At 40.1% G+C, this 24,358-nt stretch overlaps 1 protein-coding gene across 2 annotated transcripts in view; it reads right to left on the bottom strand.

Annotated features, from left to right (window-relative positions):
- LOC136877614 (TATA box-binding protein-like 1) overlaps positions 1-24,358 on the bottom strand; it is a 261,942-nt gene that overhangs the window by 225,879 nt on the left and 11,705 nt on the right. The window lies entirely within an intron of this gene.

Raw genomic sequence — 24,358 nt, 5'->3', positions numbered from 1 at the left:
TGTTACAACGGGAGCTTATTTATTTACAAATAATAATATGTATTCTCAAAACTTACATACAGTATTAAAAAATGTATTTTTGCAGTATTTGCAAAAAACGAACATGGAACATATAGTCAAATGTATTTATAAGATATATATCTAATAAATCAATATATAAATAAATGAAATAAATAAATAAAATATTATGAAACATAATTAGAAATTCGGAAAGGAATTTGCCAGGGGGCGGGGGTGTTATTCCTTAAAGGAAAAGAACAAGTGGCACAGTCAACAGTTGAGAATAATAAACCAGACTTAAAATGGTACACTAGGAGGAAAAGGTTCGCCATCCCTATCCTAGGTCTTTCTTCTATAGCTAAAAGCTTGACTTCTAAGATCATGCATATCCTCATTTGTGACATACCAATATTACATAAATTGCTAAAGTTTCTGTGTACATATAGGGTGTTCCCAAACTTGGATGCATATATTAATGTATTATATATACTATACACATACATACTGACCAGCACAAAATGGATCGCCTAAGAAATGCAAAATTCTAGTGGGATAATTTTATATGAAGCTTTCTCATCTGGTAATTACTTCTGTTTTTTGCAACTAAAAACTAATAGTCTTAAGAGCCATAAAACCTTCTCTCTGAATATTGTATACCACTGCTGTGTTGAAGGTAGTGCAGATAATGGGTTTTATGGCTGCAATTAAATTGAGTAACGTGAGCCAATACAATACAGCCAGCCGTTTTCAATTATTCAAGTCAGCAATTGTCAATAACTGCCCGTGCACTCTTATGACCACTGTGACACTTTACAGACAGATTCTGTGGAATAAAAGATACCACTCAGGATGAAGTTGTAAGGGCCATAGACTTTGTGGATGTAGCTTATGCTATGTAGCAAATTTTCTCTGGGCATCATAAGGGAGCGTTCAACATTCAAGTCAACATTTTCAGGAGTTCGGTACTTACGACAGAAGACCCGGGACAGGATCCAGAAGATGTACACCTCTGAGGGACGACAGATTTCTGGTCCTTCAGATTTTGTGGAACTATCTCACTACAGCAGTTATGGCCAAAAATTGCCTCGCAAATGTCTGAAATATTCACATAAGTGAAGACTAAAACTAGAGGAGGCCAATATGAAGTCAAGACTTCCCCCATCAAAATCGAAGCTCTCACGAGCACACAAGGTAGCACGACAATTTTCTAGGCGGTATCAGGAATGGACTACAGAACAGTGAAGCAAGGTTCTTTTCTAAGATGAAAGGAGATTTAACAGCAGTTCTTTAGATGCCCATTAAAGAGTTTGGAGGAGACAAGGAGAGAGGTATTCACCAGCTTGTTTCTCCCCAAGAGTGCCATTCAGAGGAGGTTCCATAATTACATAAACAGCCACATCCATATTGGGTACTTGTGCTCATCAACAGTATGGCGCTCAATGCCCAGAGGTATACCAATTAGATTCTCAATGAACATGCAGTCATTTTTGTTCCTTTCATCAGTGACAGCTTCACATCCATGCATAACGCTCATGACATCAAGATATCTCCAGTATGGCCAACATAAAGCTCAGACTTTAAACCCCATTAAACACATATGGGATGAGCTTGGTCAGAGACTTTTGAACCGTGACAATGAGACCCTGCAAGAACCGAGGGGAATTTTGGATGAAAAATGGGATTTCCTTGCTCAGTAGGATTTGCATGCACCTGTGGACTCAATGCTAATATGTCTTGGAGGCAGTGATTCACGTGAAGGGTAAAAGCACACCCTTCATGTTTTTTCCACGTATTATGTACCATGATATAAATGTTGATTCCCATAGGGAACCTGAAATATTTGTCCCGAATGAGTAAATTTATAATACCAATGTAGTTGGTCCGTTACTGGGCTTTATAAATTTTCCAGCTAACTCATTCCTGGTTGCCAGCGTTTCACCCGAGTGCGCTAAGTTGGGCTCATCAGTTGGTAAATAGCACACTCACCAAGACGCATGGCTAGTGCATACCGTGGATGCCACTGCGTAGGCTATGTAGAGCCATTTACTCATTCAGGACAAATATTTCAGGTTCCCTATGGGAATCAACATTTACATCATCTGATGGCCAGGCAGGAATCAAATTTTAGAAATGAGACAAAGTCTCTCATAGTGTATTGGCACTGCCGGTGGCTCCACAGTCTCCGCAGTGGCGGCCTCCACAGTATGCACTAGCACTGCACTGCAGCATCAAACACATGCCTTTGGTGGCTGTCACAGTCCTGTGCCTCACTTCTGTAAACTAATTCCTTCATATGGCCCCAGAGGTAAAATACGAGGGATTTAAATCAGGACATCGAGCTCGCTGTTGCACAGGACCATTCTGACCAATTCAGCAGTCCGAAAATGTGTTTTCTAAAAACTCTCACACAGATTGAGTTATTTGAGGGGGTGCATCATGTATGAACCTCATATCTCTATGTAAGTTTCCAAGGAATATTGTCCACTGCTTCTGGTTACATGTCCATGAGAAATTGCAAGCATCGTTCTCCTGTCAAACAGGTGGCAGAACAGAAGATTAATAATTATGTCCACTACCATTTCTACACATACGTTTAAGGAGAACCACTATTGAAAGTGTGTCAGGATAATGTGGTGGGGTTTTTCTACACTCCAGATATGAGTTACAAAAATTTAATACTTCATCTAGTCTGAAACAAGGTCCGTCAGTGGCAAAAATTTTAGTAATGAAATCTGGCTGCTAACAATTCTTACTCAGAAACCACTGACAGAATTGTTCTTGAAGGTGCTGAACATATACATGGTCTGCATACAGCTGCCGTTGCCGTTCTCTAAGTGTTCAATGTACAACATAACTGAGATACACCGACCTCAGGGCTATTTCTCAAGTGCACTTCCCAGGGTCATTTTCAACCGAGTCAAAAATGTTCTCCTGTGTGTTGTTGCCTTGAATGATCACTTCCCTCAAATGCAGGCTGTTGTTGTCCAGTGTCTCAGAATTCTGTGAAGAACAGTAACAAATGCAAATCTCTTGAGTGTTCCAGGTACAGTCATCTTGCCTCATCATAAATTTCAATCATATCACGCATTCATTGATTTGATTAAGCCATTTCACCTGTACTCAGAGCTCATATACGTCCGCAGATTGCAGTGCACTGACCTTGACACACATTGACCTTACACAATGCATAGCCTTGGAGGGAAGGGCAACCCGGGGAAAAAACAGCTCTGTTGACGTTACTTTTAGCAGACGACAGTATCCAGTGCGTATTGACTTCTCAAAAATACTGCCCAAAGTGTTGCGATTTATTTTTTCCTACATTAGTTGAGACAGCATTGAAGTTTTTGAAGATTTTCTTTCTTGGAATATCATCTGCGATCAACAGTTTGAAGGACCTACCTTATTTCAGTTACAACCTGTATACATACTCACTGGCATAAAAAAAAATGGATCATTTGGATTTTGATTTTTAAATTTTTATTTTTTGGATTTGCTAGCAATTTTATTTCTTAATTTACTAAATTAAGGCATTTAAAACATAAAATAATTAAGAACATTAAGAAAAAGATATTCTGGGTAACAAATGAAATGTTTTAAAAATGAGCTTGCATAATCAGTATCATCAAATCCAGCACTTTTACATCATTATCAGTTGGTGAATTGGCACATAACACCAATGTACGGCTGCACAGACGTGTAAACATGTGCAAGCAAGTAGGCTTCGTCGTGCCAAAGCATGGATTTGGGCTGGGGTGGTCACACTATGCACCTCATGTAAACAAGAACTTGCTTAAGAGTTCTTTGAACTGACCACTGATGAAGGGAATGGTTGACTTCCCGAAACATGTCTGGTTAAATAAATAGTTTTCTTTCATTAATAAGTGTATTGACAAGGCGGATCCAAATAAAACTATTTTAAATAGTTCTGTAATACATTCAGCCTAGTCAATACGGATCAAACAACCATATTAACCTATCATGGTTAAGTTTATCAAGAGACCATACAGACTTGATGTCTTAATAATGATGACCACCAAGAGGGCTTTAGGAGCTTATATTGCATCCCTTAAAACAGCAGCACAGTGAGCTTTTTATTTGTTTGCTCCATTCCTTAATTCTAAGCACAGTACGGTCTTTCATCATCATCATCATCATCAATGTCACACTCCAGTCGCCCGGCTGAGGTTAACAAGCCTCCTCCACTTCTTTCTGTCCTTCCACTTTTCCTGCTCCATTACTTCTGCCACATCCAATCCAACTTCTGAAATGTTCATCCAAAGCTGATCCATCCAACTTCTTCTCAGTCTTCCAACTAGTCTCTTTCCCTAAACTTCTCTTGCCAATTCCCTTATTGCTACCCGTTGCTTTCCCATTCTTTTTACATGTCCGAACCATCTGTCTCTTTTCAGTATCTTCTGTACTAACGGTTCCATATTTAGCTCTTCTCTGATTTTAATATTTGAATTCTACTCCTTCTTGTCTTTTTAATCAATGTTCTTAAAAATTTCATTTCTTACTATCTTGTCTCTTATTAGTTACCAGCGTTTCTAGTCCGTATGTTACGGTTGGTATGAAATACTGTTTATTTAATGTTAATTTTGTTCTTTTGGGTACTTTGACATCCCATAAAAGCTCTCTGACTTGATGATAAAATGTTGTACCTTAATAGGGCCCAGATTTTTAGGTTCTTAAAAACCACGTTTTAGTTTGTTAATAGCTCATAATAGTTTTTTTTAGTTTTTTATCCTCCTGAAATAGTTTTAATGATCATTTCAATCATTGCTAAAGTTATACTATTCATTCAAACTTTTTTTTGCAGTCGCTTAAGTGCGGCCAGTATCCAGTAATCGGGAGATAGTGGGATCGAACCCCACTGTCGGCACCCTTAAAGATAGTTTTCCGTGGTTTCCCATTTTCACACCAGGCCAATGCTGGGGCTGTACCTTAATTAAGGCCACGGCCGCTTCCTTCCCATTCCTAGGCCTTTCTTATCCCATCGTCGTCATAAGACATATCTGCGTCGGTGCGACGTAAAGCAAATGATGACTTACCTTTAGGCATCGCTACTTCTGAGATGCGTAAGCTTCTTAAACTGCCTTCAATAATAACTTGATTTATAGGGAAAATTAATTTTAGTCTGTCGCACAATAGTGTGTATAGAGCTAAACAGCCGTAGCTGGTGGTAGTCGACCGTACACAATGAGAGATGCACTGAAGCTGGCAAGTTATGCGGGCTTGTACCTGCTAGATACAGGTCAGTGAACGCCAGGGGGTTGTCTCTTGTTTTGTGCTGTACCCTAGTGGAATGGTATCGTATCACGTTTCGCTCTCATTAGTTATACCTACAAACCATTTCCAGTTCCAAACCATGAAGTCATTTCAAAAAGTCGTGCATAATGTTTATTTTTAAAAAAATCATTCAATTTCATTAATATTTGGTACTTCTATTTCAAAATAACATAATACTCTCTTGAATAGCCCATTTAGTTTTTTTTAGGTTTTAACGTCTTTAGTTATTTTTAGGTTTTATAAGATTCGAGTAATTTACTCCAATGGTAATGAAATGGATAAGTAAGTTAAAATACTGCAGTTAGCCAGCAAGGAATAAAATAGTTTAAAACCTAAAAATCCGGGCCCTAGTTATTAACTTCAAGGTTGATTTCATTACTTCCATTAATAATGCTGCCCAGATATGTAAACTGTTCTCTATTCTCTAACCGTTCTCCATCTATGTTCATTTGGCTTCTCTTTTTCTCTTTTCCACAGTGCATGACTACAGTATTCTTTTTACTAATTACCATTTCAGATTTTCATTCCAAACGTCCAGTCTCGTTTGTACTTCCTTTTCTCCCTTTCCCCAAATCACCACATCATCTGCAAACATGTTTTACACGTTTTATGATTTAATATAAGAAATGATGGTGACAGTGCACTTCCTTGAGACTTTTTTTGGTATAAAATGTTTCAGAGTCACTACTCCCCACTTGTACACTACTTTTACTCTCATGATACTACACTTTTATCTTGTTAATTAATGATTTTGATACATTCCTTTCAGGAGACATTCCCATACATGTTTTTTCTTAACTGTATCATAAGCTTTTTCCAAATCCAAAAATACGAAGGTGATTTCCTTGTTCCTTTCCACAATTTTTTCCATTATCGTTCGCACTGTAAATATCATGTCTATTGTTGATCTATTTGGTCTAAAGCCATATTGTTCTTCCTCTAACTGTGTTTCTATTATATCCCTCGGTCTTTTGTATATGACTTTCTCCATTATTTTTAACCCATGTGATAATAGGGTTATACCTCTATAATTTTCACATTTCTTCCTACTTCATTTTTTGAACAATGGTACAATGCTTCCTTGTTGCCAATCTTCAGGTAACCTTTCATCCGCCCATATGGCATTGAGGGGTCAGTATAGCCACTGTCGTTCAATGCTTCCTGCTGCTTTAATCATATCAGCATTAAATTCGTCTTTTACACTTGCTTTATCTTTGGTCATTACTAGGGCTCAGATTCCTATGCACTAAAAACTCCAAAAATATGCATGCACATATGCACTAAAAATGTTAAAAATATGCACTAAAATTAAACAAAGTACACTTACCAAACGTATTATTTAATTTTAATTCAGTGTTAAACTAACAAACATGTTTCATTCCTTGCAAAATGATGCATGGCAGTAGGTTATCTAGAGTTTTTCAATGTTTTCAGAGGTCAGTGGCTTTCTGTTGTCGGACAGAATTAATTTATACGCTGAAAATGATCGTTCTACATAGACGGACATAACTGGGCAATACTTGTACACTGGCACTGACTGTTCGGAACATTCTTCTGGCAAAGACTGCCTGATTCCTCTTATGTAGTTGCTTACAGACTGAACCTTCTTTCCTGGGATTGAGTCCAACACCACACTGAGTTTCCTTTTAACCTTTTCTCCAGTTTCACCAGGGACATCATTTAAATAAGTTGTTCATCAAATTCAAGTATACCTGTACGAGCATACAGTCGCTGTTCGCAGGCAATGTGAACAAAGGTGTAGATAGGGAGAGAAGGGAAAAGGGGGAGGGAGGGGAGAAGGAGAGAAGGGGTGTCTAAGATGAGGCTGAAGGATGCAGAAAGGAATTGAGTCCATACCACACATGACCTGGTGAACTTATTGCTATGATTAATATAATTGATATTTTGTAAAATAACTGTGTTTCTGTTAAGTTTAGAAGGCTATTTTGATGTCATGCTTTTTAAATATGTTTGCAATTTGGTAGACTTGTTTATTATGAAACGTAAAAGTAGATAAAAAATTGTCTTTCTTTTATTAAGGTGGTTGAAGGTTGGTGTTTATGCTTATTAATGATTTTCTCTATAAAGGAGCTGTTGTAGCCATTAAATTTACCTTTACTGCAAATGGTGTTTAATTCGTTTTTAAGTTCTTTTTTAGACAGCCGGATGCTAAAAGCGCAGTGTACTATACTATGGCATGCTGCACATTTATAGGCATGTGGGTGTATGGAATCTTGATGGATTGTGTTAGTTTACGTTGTTTTCTAAAAATCTTTTAGGTCAATCAACCAGGTTGCCTGATTATCATTAGATCTAAATAATCAAGTTTATCATTCTCTGATTCTAGCGTAAACTTGATATGTGGGTAAATGTGATTAAGATTGGACAGAGTGGTGATGGCGTCAGTTTCTTCTGGCTATCATTTCCAGATTTACTTCTTTGCCTGAGGTCCTATGTCAAATTAAGGACATCATTATGGCAAGATCATAACCATAATTCTGGTTATATTATTAGTCAATGCAACATTGTCTTGTCAGGTATACATGTTTTAGTTATCACATAATTTTTTATTTGGCTTAAGATGGCCACTAGGTGGCTGAAACTAGTCCTAAGACTGATTTAATATTATTTACTTGATATATTGTATTGAAAAGGTTCTTATAGCTCAGGTGATTACAGCCAGAATTTTCGCGAGGTCGCTAGAAGCAGAACATTCCCGTTGAATCTCCAAGAAACTCACAGGTAAGCCGGCCGACGAGAAAAACACACAGAAAGGCCGGCCCCACCCCACAAGCCGACTGGGAGATCCCAGGTCATCTGAGTCACCAGCCCCTTCCTGGAAGTACTGAAAGGGGGCTACCACGGGGTTGGCACATAACAATATCAAAGTGGATTCCGATGAGGAAACTCAACAACAGATCAGATATTCAACTAGAACCAAATCTTGGAGAAGACTGTTGAATACAGAATTGTAACCCATCCCCTCTTTATTGACTTCAAGACTGCATATGATAACATTAACAGAGACCAGCCCTACCATGCTCTACAAGAGATACATGGAAAGCTGTTGAGAATGGTAAAAATGATGTCTGATGTAGAAAGCTGCATTTGAGTTATAGGAGATTATTTGGACCTTCATTTCAGATAGTACTTTAATGATGCTTCTGGAATGCTGACGTTCAGTTCAGTAATGGAAATTCAATTCCGACTACCTATGCAGGGGCACCACGAGCAGGAATCAGCTTCACTTGAATATACCTCTAGTATGTTTTCACCAGTGAGGTCTATCTCTCATTCTTAATTTATATGATGTATTGCTCCTGATACGAATAAATAAATAAATAAATAAATTTGGACCTTCTGGAAATAAGAATTGGGCTATGTCAAGTAGATGTGTTGGCATGCTTATTATTTAACATAGCGCTTGAGAAAGTGATCAAGGATCCAGGCCTACAGGCCAGAGGCACCATCTTCTACAAGTCTTTGCTGATCTTGACATATGCAGATGACTTAAGACATTGTAGCACAAACAATACCAGCATCGAAAGAAGCCTTCACAGCCGTAAACCAAGCAAGCAGGACGGTAGGCCTAATGACAAACAGAGACAAAACAAAATACATGGCCTGTGGAAAAGCCTATCCAACCTATATGTCAACGACTTTCAGTGTGGATGGATATACATTTGAAAGAGTAGATAGTTGTAAGTATCTTGATTCCACAGTAATTCGCTTTAATGATGTCTCAACAGAAATTAAGATCAGGCAGGTCCCATCAAATAAGGCATACTTTACCTTGAGCAAACTTATTCGGCTCAAGACTCCTCAGCCGGCCAACAAAACTTACTGTTTATAAAACCCTTGTTAGATTAGTCCTCACGCATCAGAAACATAGCCTGTAACGGAAACCGACGCAAGGCTGCTTGATGGATTTGAGAGGAAAGTTCTGAGGAGGATAATTGGTCCTGTGTATGATAAAGAACAATGGAGAACAAGGTAAAATGCAGAACTGTACACTACATACACCAATGCTCCAGTAAAAAAAATCATACGATCAAAAAGGATAAGATGGGCAGGTCATGTGGCAAGAGTAGAAGAGTCTGAAGTGACAAAGAAGATTCTCTTTGGAAACCCAGGAGGACAAAGAGGACGAGGCAGATCTTGAACAAGATGGTTAGGCAGAGTGGAAGAAGATCTATGGAAGCTGGGATGTAGAAATTGGAGGAGGGAAGCATGTGACCGTGATGGATGGAAGAAGCTCGTTGGAAAGGCCCAGGTTCACCCGGGACTGTAGTGCCAAGCAAAAAGTTGTTCCCTTGTTTATACAGGTACAATGACTACTTTCGTCCAATTAAAAGGTACCTTACTAACATTCCATGCTGATCATCTCACCCAGTGAAGCCATTTGATCCCTTCCTTCCCACTATATTTCACTACTTCAGGTCTAATTTCATCTGTTCATGCTGCTTTATGGAGTTTATTTACCATCCTTTCACTTCCTCAAGCGTAATTTCTTTAACGTCATGGTTCTTCCCATGAACCAGGTTGTTTGCGATGCCAACAGAAAGATTTGTTTTTCCATTTGGAAGATTTAAAAAATATTCCTTCCACCTGCCCAGTGATTCCCTGGGGTCTACAATGAGTTCAACTGATTAATCAGAAAGATCCTTTATTGTTGTCCAGAAATGTTTCCCTGCCACTTGATAAAGCTTTTTCAGGCTATTACCTAACTCTTCCTATGACATCATCTTGGATGGGCCAAATGATATCCAAATTCAATAATTGAACAGTGTTGGATAATCTATGTACAGAGCCTTTCCATACTCTAAAGCTGTATACATCTAGTCTTTGACAATAAGCTGTGGCACCAGGAGGGATCATCAACTGTACGATATCTTCATTTTGTGTAGATTTATGATCAGAAAAGGAATTGAAGGAACAGTGAATTCACTTGTATAAATCCCATTTTTCCAATCCCAATATGAATATGCATAAAGGCCCCATAAGTTCGCCACTTGTGGTAACTCTCGGCATTATGGTGCAACTGTGTGTGGTGGACACTACAGATTGCACTGCGGTGGCAAATTTTAAAGTTAATGTCCTTCTCGTACATATTTCCAGGCTAAACCCACTGATCACTGTAACATACATTTTCTATGAACATTTCTGCTGCTGCCATGGTTTCTTCTTTGTTGGCCTGCTTTTTTGTCATTGGAACAGTGTTATTTTCAGCGACTACACCGTTGCACTTCTTAAAGTTACGTACCCACATGTGGTATGTGCATTGTTCTTCATGATCCCTTCAAATTTTTTCTCTCTGATTAGTATTAATAGAGGAAGGTTGCCTAGTTGTACTTCCTCTTAAAACAATCACCACCACCACCACCTGCTGGATGGTCACATCATGAATTATTTCATTATTATCCTGGGAAAAATCGATTTTCTTTTTCTGACAGTACGTGCTATAGCTCTCAAGTTGTCATGGTACATCCCACTGTTCTTTGCAAGCTTTTCCCACAAAAATATATTTTGTGTTTACACGATGGAACTTTTGTTTCACTGACGAAAACGAAAGCAGGCCCTGCTTACCAATTCTCCAACACTGAACAGCCTTCCTTTTTAAAAACGTGTCTGCGTGGCCTCTAATCAGCTGTTGGACGGTGCGAGTTGCAAGTAGGGTATGGAGTAGCGACCTCTCGACGAGTGACCCCGGCACGCAGTGCAGTACTGCGTAGCCGAGCACACCAGTTCAAACATGCTAACTTGAAACGCTGTTTGTAGGTCACATGAATTAATTTCCAAAAGAAGTATTTGGGCCACTGTGCTATTCTTGGCTTATTTAAGTGTATGCAAAATTTACGCAAGATCGGTGATTCCCCAGTATGTGCCCTTTCTGACCTACTAAAAAAACCATTACGACTTTGAAAGTGTACAGTCCAGTGCAAATTCCAAATGGTTGGCAACACTGTATTACACACTGCTTACTCTCAGATCGAACGCTTTCTATGCATAGTCTGTTTATTGTCTGAATTATCGTTTCAAGAGGAAGGTCTCTCATACTTTGAGCAAAGGTAGCTTATGGGATGCAGTTGAGTTCAGCGTTCACACTGCACTTAATATTGGCAGTGTATGAAACCACTGTCCTTTTAAGTGATTCTTGAAGCAAGGAAAAAGGAAATAATCAGCAGGGGCCACATCGCGTGAATAAGTGGAGTGATGGAGCACACCACCACCCTTATATGCCAGGAACTGCTGCAGTTATGGTAGTATAGGGGGCCTGCATTATCGTGCAACAACCACCGAGATCCACTTGTGGCGTACAGGTCTAATCCTCTTCAGGATGTGATCCCAGATGTTCACATACGTGGTCACATTCAATGTTGTGCATTCTGGTAGGTATTCGTGATGAAAGTGCCCTCCAGCATTAAAAAAAAAAAAAAGTAATGAGCATTGTCCTGATATGCGACTTTTAGTGGATTTCAGTGAACCTGGGCTGCGCCACTCATTGCTTTGCTTCTTCAATTCTGGGTCGTACTTTAGGCACCATGACTCAATGCCTGTAACGATGCTTTTAAGATAGGTGGGGTCATAATCCACCATACCAAAGTCTCAAAATGCCTCCATCCTGTTGTGTTTCTGATCAGGAATCAAGCCGAGACACTAACCGTGAACACAATTTACGCTTACCCAACTTCATCATCATCATCTGGAGCAGTTTCCAACCACAGGCCGGTAGTCTACCCTGTGACGAGTGTGTTAGTCATAGTAGAAACCTCAAAGACTTATCTCAGGGGAGTTTCAGTATGAAATTGTTTATGAAACTAAGCAGAAAACAACTTGGAGCTTTGAAGAGGAGCAAGAATGCCACCATTAACTTCTCCAGATAGTGACCAACATGCAGAGATTTTACATGTTACAAATTTCATGTCTGGTCTGTATTGAAATGTATATCAGTTTGAAAAATATTACTAAAATTTATTAGGATCAACCTATTCAATACAACTGATAAAGTACTGTTTCCATATATCTGGCACAGCATGTCATTACAATTGAATAGGTTGATCCTAGTAAATTTTAGTAATATTTTTCACAAACTGATGCAGAGATTTGTCACGAAGAAGAGGCTATACAGACAGTCAACACTTTTCTTCGAAATACAGAAGAATTCTTTGTGGGTGCTAAAAACGAAAAATATAAGCAGTATTCTACCAAAAAAAAAGAAAAAGTAAAGAAAAGTAGCTGTAAAACGTAACATTTGCAATAATGCAGTGTCTTCCGAGAGTGATCGCAAGAATCCAGATGTAGAAGTATTGAGCAATCTCAAGACCAGATCTGTAGACCAACCATAAGGAAAGTGAAACTTTAACTTTTGACTTGCTTGCCTGAATCATGGAGTGTCAGAAAGATAATACTTGAATTTAATGCTAATAACTATATGGCATGACAAGCAAAGAAGCTTCTACAAGATTAAGGGATTTTGGCATGTCCAAATCAGAAAGCCGGGAGGAGTCTTCCAGCAGAAATCGCACAATCTACGGTATTCAGTTGTTTTAAAAATGAGATGACTGGAGGCCTGGATTTGGATGACTCTGCATTTTTTCTAGTGATGCATGCAAGCGCAATGCTCTGACGAAAATAAACACAACACATTAAGAGAGCAAAATGAAACCATTTGTGTCAGTATATTTTTTGCATTTTTGTTGGATAAGGTTTTGTTTTACAGTTTATATGCTTTTTAAAGAAAACTAGATGTGTTTGTCATTTTTAACTAGTTTTGATGCATCACAAAATATTACTTCTTCCCCTTTTTCTTCAGCATTTGTCCTTTGTGGTGGGGTCAACTACAAGGATTTGTCGTCTCCCTTAGCTCTGTTCTGGGCCATGTCAGGATGGAAATTAACACTTTCAGATCTTTGTGAAGAATATCAGCCTATCACTGTTTTGGTCATTCTTTTAGTCTCCTACCGATGACTTCCAACATGTAACCTGTCTACGTAATAGTATCCTAGTACAGGTCCAAACCATCATAGACAATTCTCACATATTTCGTCTTGAATTGGTGCAATGAAAAATCTCTCCCCGGTTGGAGATGCGATCCAGTTTTATGATGCTAGCTGTATCAGTAAAAGTGAATTTGTCATAATCTTAGACTAATTAATTCATAATTCTTGGGAATCAGTGACAATAATTCTCCCCCTGCATATATTTCAAACTTGGACTGGCCCAACTGCAAGTATGTGAGGGAGAGTGCCTTCAATCGTGTGGTGACACTACCTGTTATGGCTCAGCTTTCGAGGGTTTTACAAAACAGGTCTTATGGTTTATTTCATTTGCTTTCATTCTGCACAAGTGCATTTCCCATTCAGTACACCACAAGTCTTGTGTCAGCTCAGTCATGTTCAATTTTAACTCCAACATGCTGAAAGTAAACAAAGTACATCTGCAAAATTAAAACAGTGTTTCCGAGTACAAAGATGCTGTTTTTTCAAATTGATGTTAGTACTCTCCACTGCATAATTTGTGATGTGAATGTTGCATCAGAGAAAAGATACCCAATCAAATATTTAAACAGAGATAAAAGTGAAGCAGTGAAGCACAGGGCAAAGAATAGAAGTAACAAATGCTTCCTGGACAGCACAGTACTGCACTTAGAGTAAACTCTCAATTTATGAAAATCTACATAGAGCTTTTGTTTCAGCAAACATTCCATTTAATAAATTGAACAACTATGTATTACAAGGTTTTTTCGAGAAGTACACTGGAAAGTCTATTCCAGATATGTCAAAAATAAGGAAAAATGATACCGAATGGTGGTATAAGACAAAACAAAAAATCAGAGCAAATCTGGACAATAACATTTGGATCTCAATGGAAGAGACCACCGATTCTAAGGGCTGCTATGCTGTGAATGTAATTGTCAGACAATGAATGAAGAAAATAGGAAGGGAAATTTTCTTGTAAACTTTGAAGTCTTGGAGAGGGCAAACTACTCCATTATAAGAAAACGGTTTGACAAAATAAATTATCTGTGGCCTAATGATGTCCAGCATAAGTTTGTGCTGTCACAGATGGAGCATCATAAGGGTTAAAGCAGTGAACTCCATGTCCGGCTCCACAGTTAAATGGTTAGCATTCAGGCCTTTGGTCACAGGGGTACTAGGTTCGATTCCTAACAGGGTCAGGAATTTTAACCATCATTGGTTAATTTCGCTGGCATGGGGGCTGGGTGTATGTGTCGTCTTCATCATTATTTCATCCTCATCACGACGCCCAGGTCGCCTACAAGCATCAAATCAAAAGACCTGCACCTGGTGAGCCGAACATATCCTCGGAAACTCCCGGCGCTAGAAGCCATATGCCAATTCATTTCAGTAAACTCCATTAAGGCACTGTACTAAAAAATGTTGTATGTAACCTGTTTGGCACATGCTTGCTAAACAGCTGCAGGGAAAGTAAGGTGCCACTTTTCAGGTGCAGAGAGACTAATTAGAAATGGAGAAAGTATTTCTGAAATAAACTTTTCATGTGAAGAAATTCCAAGGTGAAGCCTCTGGAATTTCTGAGAACATTCTGAAATGTTTTGAAAACAATCAAATCACTTGACAGTAATCATTAAAATTTCCCCAAGACCTGCTCTCCAACTCAGAAATGAGAGGTAAATTGATGTATTTATGATCATATTTTGGATTTCTGCCAGATATCACAACCTATGAACGTGTTTGCTCAACGTCATATTAAATGGACTTAATGAAGCAAACTAACGTGTGGAAGATGAAGTTGGTGAGCTTGTGTTTAATAAAATGGACACCGGGCGAGTTGGCCGTGCGCGTAGAGGCGCGCGACTGTGAGCTTGCATCCGGGAGATAGTAGGTTCGAATCCCACTATCGGCAGCCCCGAAAATGGTTTTCTGTGGTTTCCCATTTTCACACCAGGCAAATGCTGGGGCTGTACCTTAATTAAGGCCACGGCCGCTTCCTTCCAACTCCTAGGCCTTTCCTATCCCATCGTCGCCATAAGACCTATCTGTGTCGGTGCGACGTAAAGCCCCTAGCAAAAAAAAATTTTTAAAAATAAAATAAAATGGAAACAATTTTGAAGAAGAACAGCGGGTTTGAAACACAATGTTTGCTGATGTTCTGTCAAGAAAGCAGTAATTCCTTGATGGTGTGAAGGAAGAGCTGGAACCTGTTGATATTTGCTACTTCAAGTATGCACCAGTGTCTTCAGTTGATTTTTTTTTCTATTGGCGTTATGTTGCACCGACACAGATAGGTCTTATGGCGACGATGGAACAGGAATGGGCTAGGACTGGAAAGGAAGCAGCCGTGGCCTTAATAAAGGTCCAGTCCCAGCATTTGCCTGGTGTGAAAATGGGAAACCACGGAAAACCATCTTCAGAACTGCAGACAGTGGGGTTCGAACCCACTGTCTCCCGAATACTGGATACTGGCCGCACTTAAGCGACTGCAGCTATCGAGCTCGGTAGTTGATATTTAAAGTCTGAGCTTCTCAATATATAAGGCTCTTAGCCGACCTTCCCATTTCAAAATTTATGGTAGGCCTGCGTGTTCATAACTTACTGCAATGAAAAAAAAAAAAAAAAAAAAAAAACACTGGTTGTGTTGTGCACCAAAATAAAAAAATGTAATAATGAAGACTTTTTTTCTTTTTAAATGATTTTTAACTGATTTTAAGTTCATAAAGTCATCTTTCTAAGTTCATATTAAAATCAGTCTAGGTCATTAAAATCTGTGCCCTAACAGGGCTATACCTGGTAAAAAGGACTCTTGTTAGTGAAAGACAGTAAGTGACAAAATTCAAGTTCCAGAACGATGGGTGAGCAAAATCTATTGCAAGCACCTCAGGATATTTGAGAACCAGGGATAAAACTTACCAAAAAATTTTAACGTTTCTCACACTCTCCCATGTAATCTTTTAGTATGAACTGTATCTTAGGAAATGTTCTCAAAGATTGTCAAATGGAATAATAACAACAACATGCATCTTCATTATAGACTTCTATGCCTTTCAGCATTCAGCCTGCATGCCTCTGTGAATTTTTTAACTGCCACCACAATCTTCCATTTGAAATTAGTTCTGTGACTTCTTTTAGTTCTATATATCGTATCTTTAAGTCGTTAGAAACAGACTCTAACCATCGTCATCTTAGTCTCCCTCTACGGTGGTGGTGGTGATTTCTGTTTTAAGAGGAAGTACAAGGTAATCATCCTCTGAACAAATTAGTGGAAAAGAAATTTAAAATAAAAACCCCTGAGTAACTGTACACTTGTAATTGATATACCCTTGATTAAATCACTGTCGCACATAAAGCGGATGACTGAGATCAGCAGTAGTCGGGTCATCGGCTAATATGCGTTCGAGTGTTTCCTGCAGGCCGAGGCTCCGTCTTAGGCCCGAGAGATTGGCACACACTGTGAAGATGTGGGCCACGGTGAAGTCGGCACCACAAGAACACACTGGGGGGTCTTACCTCTTTAGGAGATGAGTGCATAGATTGTAAATGACCTATCCACCGCCTACATAATACTGTCGGCTCTCTCTGTGAAGGTCGGAAAGAGGACCGCGACACTGTAGTTGTCTTCTTAATTGATCTCAGCTTGTTGGGAGTTCGGATAACTAGCCACTCCAATTCCCAGGACGCCAAGATGGTTCGACGTAGCCGAGAACAAGTATCCTTAGCAGGTAAATTGTCCAGCTCCATGGCTAAATGGTTAGCGTGCTGGCCTTTGATCAAAGGGGTCTCGGGTTCGATTCCCGGCAGGGTCGGAAATTTTAACCATCATTGGTTAATTTCCCTGGCATGGGGACTGGGTGTATGTGTTGTCTTCATCATTTCATTCTCATCACGACGCGCAGGTCACCTCTGGGTGTCAAAGTAAAAGAGCTTCACCGGGCGAGCCGAACCCATCCTGGGATCTCCCGGCACTAAAAGGCGTAAGCCATTTCATTTCAGCAGGTAAATTGACAGGTCTTGGAGGTAAAAGTACAGCTTCCTTTGCAGCTTCATCCGCAAGTTTGTTTCCCGCAATCCCAACGGCTTGGAAGCCACACGAAAGTGATTCTGGTGCCAGCATCACTTAACCTGGCTAGAAGGTCATGAATATGCTGCACCAGTGGGTGTTGCAAGAAACAGGTTTCAATAGACTGCAGAGAACTTAACGAATCGGTACACATTTTTTTGTAGTTGCTTTGCGTCGCACCGACACAGATAGGTCTTATGGCGACGATGGGACAGGGAAGGCCTAGGAACGGGAAGGAAGCGGCCGTGGCCTTAATTGAGGCACAGCCCCAGCATTTGCCTGATGTGAAAATGGGAAACCACGGAAAACGATCTTCAGGGTTGCCGACAGTGGTTTTCAAACCCACTATCTCCCGGATGCGAGCTCACAACTGCGCACTCCTAACCGCACGGCCATCTCGCCTGGTAATCAGTACACAAAAGTGGCTTCTTTCATCACCCAGTGCAAACTGCAGAGCTTCTAAGATGGCGTTAAGTTCTGCAGTATACACGCTACATACACTAGGAAGCGAGATCTTCTTGCTCATTATCCCCGATCTTAGAACCAGCCATGAAGATATGTCTCGCGGCTGGATATTGGTGAATGAAGTCCTGGAAATACCTCCGATAAACGGACGAATCCGTGTTCACCTTGGGTCCAAGGAGTAGATCTAGATGTATATACGGTTGCGGAACCAATCACGGAGGTACCTCGCTAAAAGTTTGTTCAACACAACCACTGATATCGATATTCAAATCACGACACAGGCTATCAATTCGAAACCCAACCGGCCGTGTGGCATTTGGCCGGTTTTGGTACCTCTGTTGGTATTGGGTGCTAAAGATGCATTGATAGCTGGGACATAGTGGCATTTCACGAATTCTGGCAGCGTACGTGAGGAGTAACTGCTGCCTCCTTATCCATAAAGGTGGAACTCCTGCTTCAGCGAGTAGGTTGGGAATGGGGCTAGTACGGAAATCTCCAGTTGCCAGCCTAACTCCAATATGGTGAATACTGTCTAAAGAGCTCCCTCTACTCGTACCCTCCAGAGTCCATTATTCTCTTAGGTGACCTATCCTCCTCCTATCGCTCCACATGACCCCACCACTGTAGCCAGTTTATGCAACGAGTTCATTCCTAGCTTAGCCCACATTTCTTCATTCTGAGTACCCTCCTGTCATTGTTCCCACCTGCTTGTACCAGCAATCATTCTCACTACTTTCATGTCTGTTCAATACAATATATCAAGAACAGTAAATACGGACTCTCTTGTCTGTTTGTTTCTTATAATTGCACTTCAAGACGGAACAAAAATGATATTTATAGTTTATAATACTAACTTATGAATAAGATAACCCAAGTCCACCTAGCTTTCACTCCCGTAAAGCAAAGCTGGTCTGAAAATAGACTGGTGTAAAGACAGTTCTGTCTGGGAACTGACTTCCTTCTTACAGAATACTGTTGATCACAACTATGAAAGTAATCCCAAGAATAAGGTCTCCTATTTTTTAATAAATACATAGACCTGTTTATTTCTACAATGGTTTGCATCATTTTAAAGCTTGAACATTTAGCTATTTTTCAACATAATCACCATCTTGGTCGATGCACTTTTGTAGACGCTGTGACAGTTTTCATACGCCCATTTCATACCAGCTCGCCGCCATGCTGTTCAGGAAGCTGTGAAACTCATCTTTCACCTCGTCGTCTGTGCTGAATCACTTTCCAGCCAAATGTTCTTACAATTTAGGTAACAAGTTATAGTCACTGGGCGCCAAGTCGGGATTATAGGATGGGTGGGTGATAATGTTCCACTGAAACTGTTGCAGGAGAGCAATGGTTTGCTGGGCAACATGCGGGCGAGCGTTGTTATGGAAAATGTTTACGCCCTTGCTCAACATTCCTCTTCTCCTGAATTTCTTCTGAAATTCAACTTTTCCATTAAAATTCTGTGAGCGGCGCTTCGGGAAACTTCAGGAACCAATGTGCAGAAATCATCCAGGGTGATCCGCCAATCTTCACACATGATTTGCTCAACCTTCAAGACTGTCTTGACGGAAATTGACAGTCTCCCACTCCTTTGTTCGTTGTGAATTTCAGTCTGACCGGCTACAAACTTTCTACACCACTTACGAACATTTTAACATCCATGCACGACTCACCGTACACTTCCGTCATTGGCAATGGATTTCAATCGGTTCAGTACCTTTCGCGTTCAAAAAACGAATAAGTGCGCACACTTCGCACTTGGCGGTAACATCCAACGGGAGCTCCATTCTCAACGGCTGCCAAACCAAGACTGAGTGCCTCAGCGTGGCGTGCGCATGTTTATATGTGAGCGCAGGCAACACACTTCACAATATTGTGACCAACAGCTACAAGAACAGAGTTCTGTATTCATCCATCCCAAAGGTATAGTGTTTTGGAGCTGAATTACTGCCTATCACCACAACACAAATCTTTGCTTCTGTACCCTAATTTCTGACTCTCAGTATTAAACAGAACTTATGGGAGTGAAGATGCTGTTAAGCTCAGAGGCTGGACGCAGGCTTGCGTTATATGGCTCAACTGCTACACTGTGCTCCACAATTTCACGTACCATGCAGAGGTAATGGTAACTGGGTTCATACCTTTGCAGGCCAGGATCTGGTAGGAGGTCAACTTCTGCAAGGGGTGACCAGTTCTTCCGCCTTTAAATTCTACTGGCACAGTACTGAAGTTTGATCCAGAAGTCAACTTGAATAGATACAAGGTGTGAATGTCCGTGAGTGGACAGTGAAGAGGATGTTACGTGATGGTGAACTCCCCTGCTACTGGCCCTGATCTGACAGTCAACATCGACAATCACGTTTTGCAAGAGATCATCAGAAATGGGTTGATGAACGGTTCTCTTTACGGATGAATTTTGGTTTAGCCTCATATCCTCTGATGGACAAGAAAGGTTAGAAGATCATGATGAAAGGTATTCTTCATGCAACTTTTCTTCACAGATAGCTTTCAATGGTGGTTTTGTAATGGTTTGAGCAGGTAGGGGCCTACCTCCTTGGCTGCCCAAACAGAGCTCAACTTTGTGGAAGGTTTTTCCTTTTGCACCATTCACTGGTGAAGATTTCCTGCTAATGGAAGACAATACACCCTCATGTGACAAGATTTGTCCTTCAGTACCTCAAAGTAGGGATCCAAGTGGTGCAATGGCCTGCACACAGACCAGATCTCAACCCACTGAGACGTATTGGGAAGAAAAGTGAGTAGTCATAGTCCAGCACTACGCAAGAGCTGCAGGAAGTCCTTAGAGAAGAACGGGAACTCGGTCCTCAAGAGGACATTCCAGCACTCATCAGGAGTATGCCTCAAAGCTCAGATTCGTACCAGAAAGTGTGTGTGATGGTGCAGAAATGCAGTGCAATAATATTTGAGTGAAAGGAAATGAACTGTCCTTAAACACAATTAAATTTTGATACAAACAAGGGTGAATTTAACAAGTCATCCCCGTAAATAATTTGCTGTAAACTCTCATTTCACATTACAATAAATTAACTTATTGTTATTATTTCAACTCTCATTTCTCCCTATGAAAATTGCTTTGTATATCTCATTAGTGGCAAATTAAAAAAACAATAATAAAGATAACACACACAAGCCATTGACTGTAATAAAGTAAAAATCATTTTCTTTGCAAAATCTGGTGTTGTGTTGTTTTTGCTCTTCAGTGTATTTTATTTAAAGGTCTGCAAATATGCAAGTCAGCTTCTTAAAATTTGCAGAGCTTCTACCCAAAAACTGAGTTTGAACGAACTGCAATCAAACACATGCAGTGTGTGCACGTACTATTCATCAGAGGTGGTAGTGATTACTGTTTTAAGAGGAAGTACAACTAAGCAACCATCCTCCAGATAACATTAATCAGAGAGAAATTAAAGGGATCTGACACTTCACAAAATGAAGGTATCGGCCAAAGAAAAACAAGGGCCACAAGGGGCGTGAAAATGAAAAGACTCCCTAGCCCTCAAATGATACAATACTGTTGGGGCCAGAAAAGAACAAGAGTTGACCAAAGAAAGTCAGATAGGATAAATGAAAGCCTGGCACAAGTGGAAGCAATCCCAGGACTCAGCTACGGGCCCCTTGGTCACCAACCCACACTACCAAGTTAAGAGCCCTTGGGGGCCCTTTTAGTCGCCTCCGATAACAGATTCTACCGCCCCCACACATGAGAGCTATTCACCAGAATACCAAACTTATGACTGATGCAAAACTTCGGTATGTACAGCAGAATATTAGTACCATGAGTCACCGTTTGCAACACAGACATCTAAGCACAATCTCACAGTCTTTTGTTTCTTTCTCGCAGATGGCATGATCGTGCGGTTCACAAGGCTACCAACTTTTGAACTTAGGAACTAGTGGTACACTGTTAGGTGCGTTCGGGGGCGTAAACCCCCAGGTTAAGGCCAAAGGGAATGTGTGCAATGATAGATTATAACTAATAAATGACCTTTCTTTTTGCCATTCGGACAGCATGCGCCGCTGCCATAGAAAAAAGTTTCTCGAGGGGAGTGTCTTACGGCAGAGACTGGCATGTATGTGCAAAGTTATGCAGCGAAGCGGCTGTTAGTACAGGTTGCATCTAGTTTTCATTTCTGTGCGCGAGTTGGTAACTGAATGTATTTGTCTTGATTGCTTGGAAATGACCTCATATACAATTATATCCCAGCCAATGGAAATGCTAGTGCATCCTTGAGTAGTGGAGAATGGCAGGCACTACATTTCATTAGGTTATAAAAGTACATGCACTTATGGGGGCTGGCCCCTGCCTAACGTAGTGAACACATCTCTCCTCTAGAATATATTCTACGTAATATTTCCATCATTTCAACTGCATTAGAATGCTACAGAACTTCCATAGCACATACTAATTTCTACCATGACTGAAAATATAGGCTGGCTTCATTAACAAGTGGAACAATCAAGACCAACAAATATAAGGACTGCCTTGCAAAAGTGCTTTTCAATCCAACATCAACTGGTTGCCATACGGAAAACTGTAGATCTTGTCCTGGGACCGAGGAAATAAAAACTGCTTGAAGAAGCGTTTGATAAGTGTCGCGATAAAGGTCACTATTATTTGAAGATAAATTTAAAATGATGGACTTAAATAGTACAGCTTCGTAGACCCAGATGTTCAGTGGAATTTCATGCCTTTTTTTTCTGTGCCTTAAATTTAAGATAATAGTTTTAACCCTTAACTATGGACGTGCGGTCAACATGACCGTGGTGGAAAATTAAGTAATCATCCAGCTGCGATAAAAAGCCGATGAGTTTCGCAACGACCTGGGTGACCACATTTCCAGCGTCCGAAACAGTCATTGGTTGATAGTGCTGTGTGCAGCAATGAGTTAGCGCGCAGGTACTTCGGCGAGTGCCTGAACATGCGATGTAAATTACGAAGAAACAATTACTGAGTGGTTTGAAGAAGACATGAGTAACAAGGACGATGATGGTAACGAAATAAAGAGTGTCGTAATCTATAATCTTCATATCCGTATTGATGAATTACACAATTATAAATTGGAAAGGAATTCCACTTTATCAATAGTTGTTTATTATAATTATTATACTACAGTACCAGTATCGACCCCCAATTTTGGGTCATCCTCAGCTGAACAATACACTCACATATAGTACATCAAGCAATGATTGATATTACTTTGTCTGGGGAATGATGTGTGATAACTAGAGCCCAGAAGTTAGGAATTTATTTTTGGTTAAAATAGGCAGGCAAATAGGTACTTGAAATACTGAAAATAGGCAGTACTCTAATTAAAATAGGCATTTATTAGGAGTGAAAGCAAAGAGGAATCTCTCATTATTAATGAAAATATGTATTTTAAATACTCATTCATTTCTTTATTATCAATTTATCAAAATTAGCGTACTTTTACTTTCCTTGGTTACAAGCAACAACAAGGTGCTCTTCAAAGTATCAACTGTCATAGACGCTTGTCAAAAAGAATGTTTTTCATCATGGAAAAGTAACGTTCTACTTCCATTGAAGTGATTGGCGCAAATTTGAAACAAGCTATTTTGGAAGGACACATGCCAGTTAAAGCAGAATTTTCACCTTTCAGAACATAACGAATGTTCTTCATTTTTTCAATGTCCACATTAGCACTCAGAACACATTTACACTTTACACTAACATGGTTTCCTTTTTCTCCTGGTGCTTGCAGCAATTGATTTACTGCATCTTCGAAGATCGCCATAGAATCATCTCTTTTCTCCAACTTCAAGATTGCTTCCGGTATCACACTATAATGTGCTGTTATAAAAGTCAGATCATTGCTGAGCTCTTCATGGTCCAACAACTTTTTTACCTCGCGAACTGAAGCAACTTCGTCTATAGATACGGCATGAAGTACTTCAGGCATCTTGTCCAAAATGTTGCTGTAATATATGATTGCTGAGATCCAGGTTCCCCATCTCGTGAGAACTGGCTGTGGAGGTAAAGGGAGCTCTGGTGTCACGTCCTTGAAAACCCGGATTCAGGAGGGTGATTTTAGGAAGATTTTCTTGGTATTCGAAACTAACTTATCCACGTGAGGATACAAACTTCTTATCTCTTCAGCAATTCTGTGCAGTCTATGGGCTAGACATGTGAGGTGGAGAATTTTAGGAAAGAACTTTCAAGACTGTAGCTGCTTTTTTCATGTAAGGTGCCGCACCTGTGACAAAAAGTAGGACATCATCATGCCGTATTCCATCCGGTGAGAATGGTTGCCTAGTTGTACTTCCTCTTAAAACAATAGTCACCACCACCACCAGAGTAACATTAATGAATTTGTGAACAACTGTGCCACTGTGGAACCATTTGCTCTCTCCATCTCTTCTGTCGTCAAAAGAAATACTGATTATAGGTCAGTGTGCTTTGCTTCCATAGTTCCAATGATGACGTTGGCCATGTAACGTCCCATTGCATCCGTAGTTTCATCAATGGAGATCCAGATATTTTTTCTGCAACTCTGCTTTGAATCCTCTGCAGGGTCTTTTCAAA

This window comes from Anabrus simplex, chromosome 7, assembly GCF_040414725.1.
Source record: "Anabrus simplex isolate iqAnaSimp1 chromosome 7, ASM4041472v1, whole genome shotgun sequence".
Classification (NCBI taxonomy): Eukaryota; Metazoa; Arthropoda; class Insecta; order Orthoptera; family Tettigoniidae; genus Anabrus; species Anabrus simplex.
The sequence above is the reverse complement of the archived record's forward strand: the minus strand, read 5'-3'. Positions and strand labels throughout refer to the sequence as shown.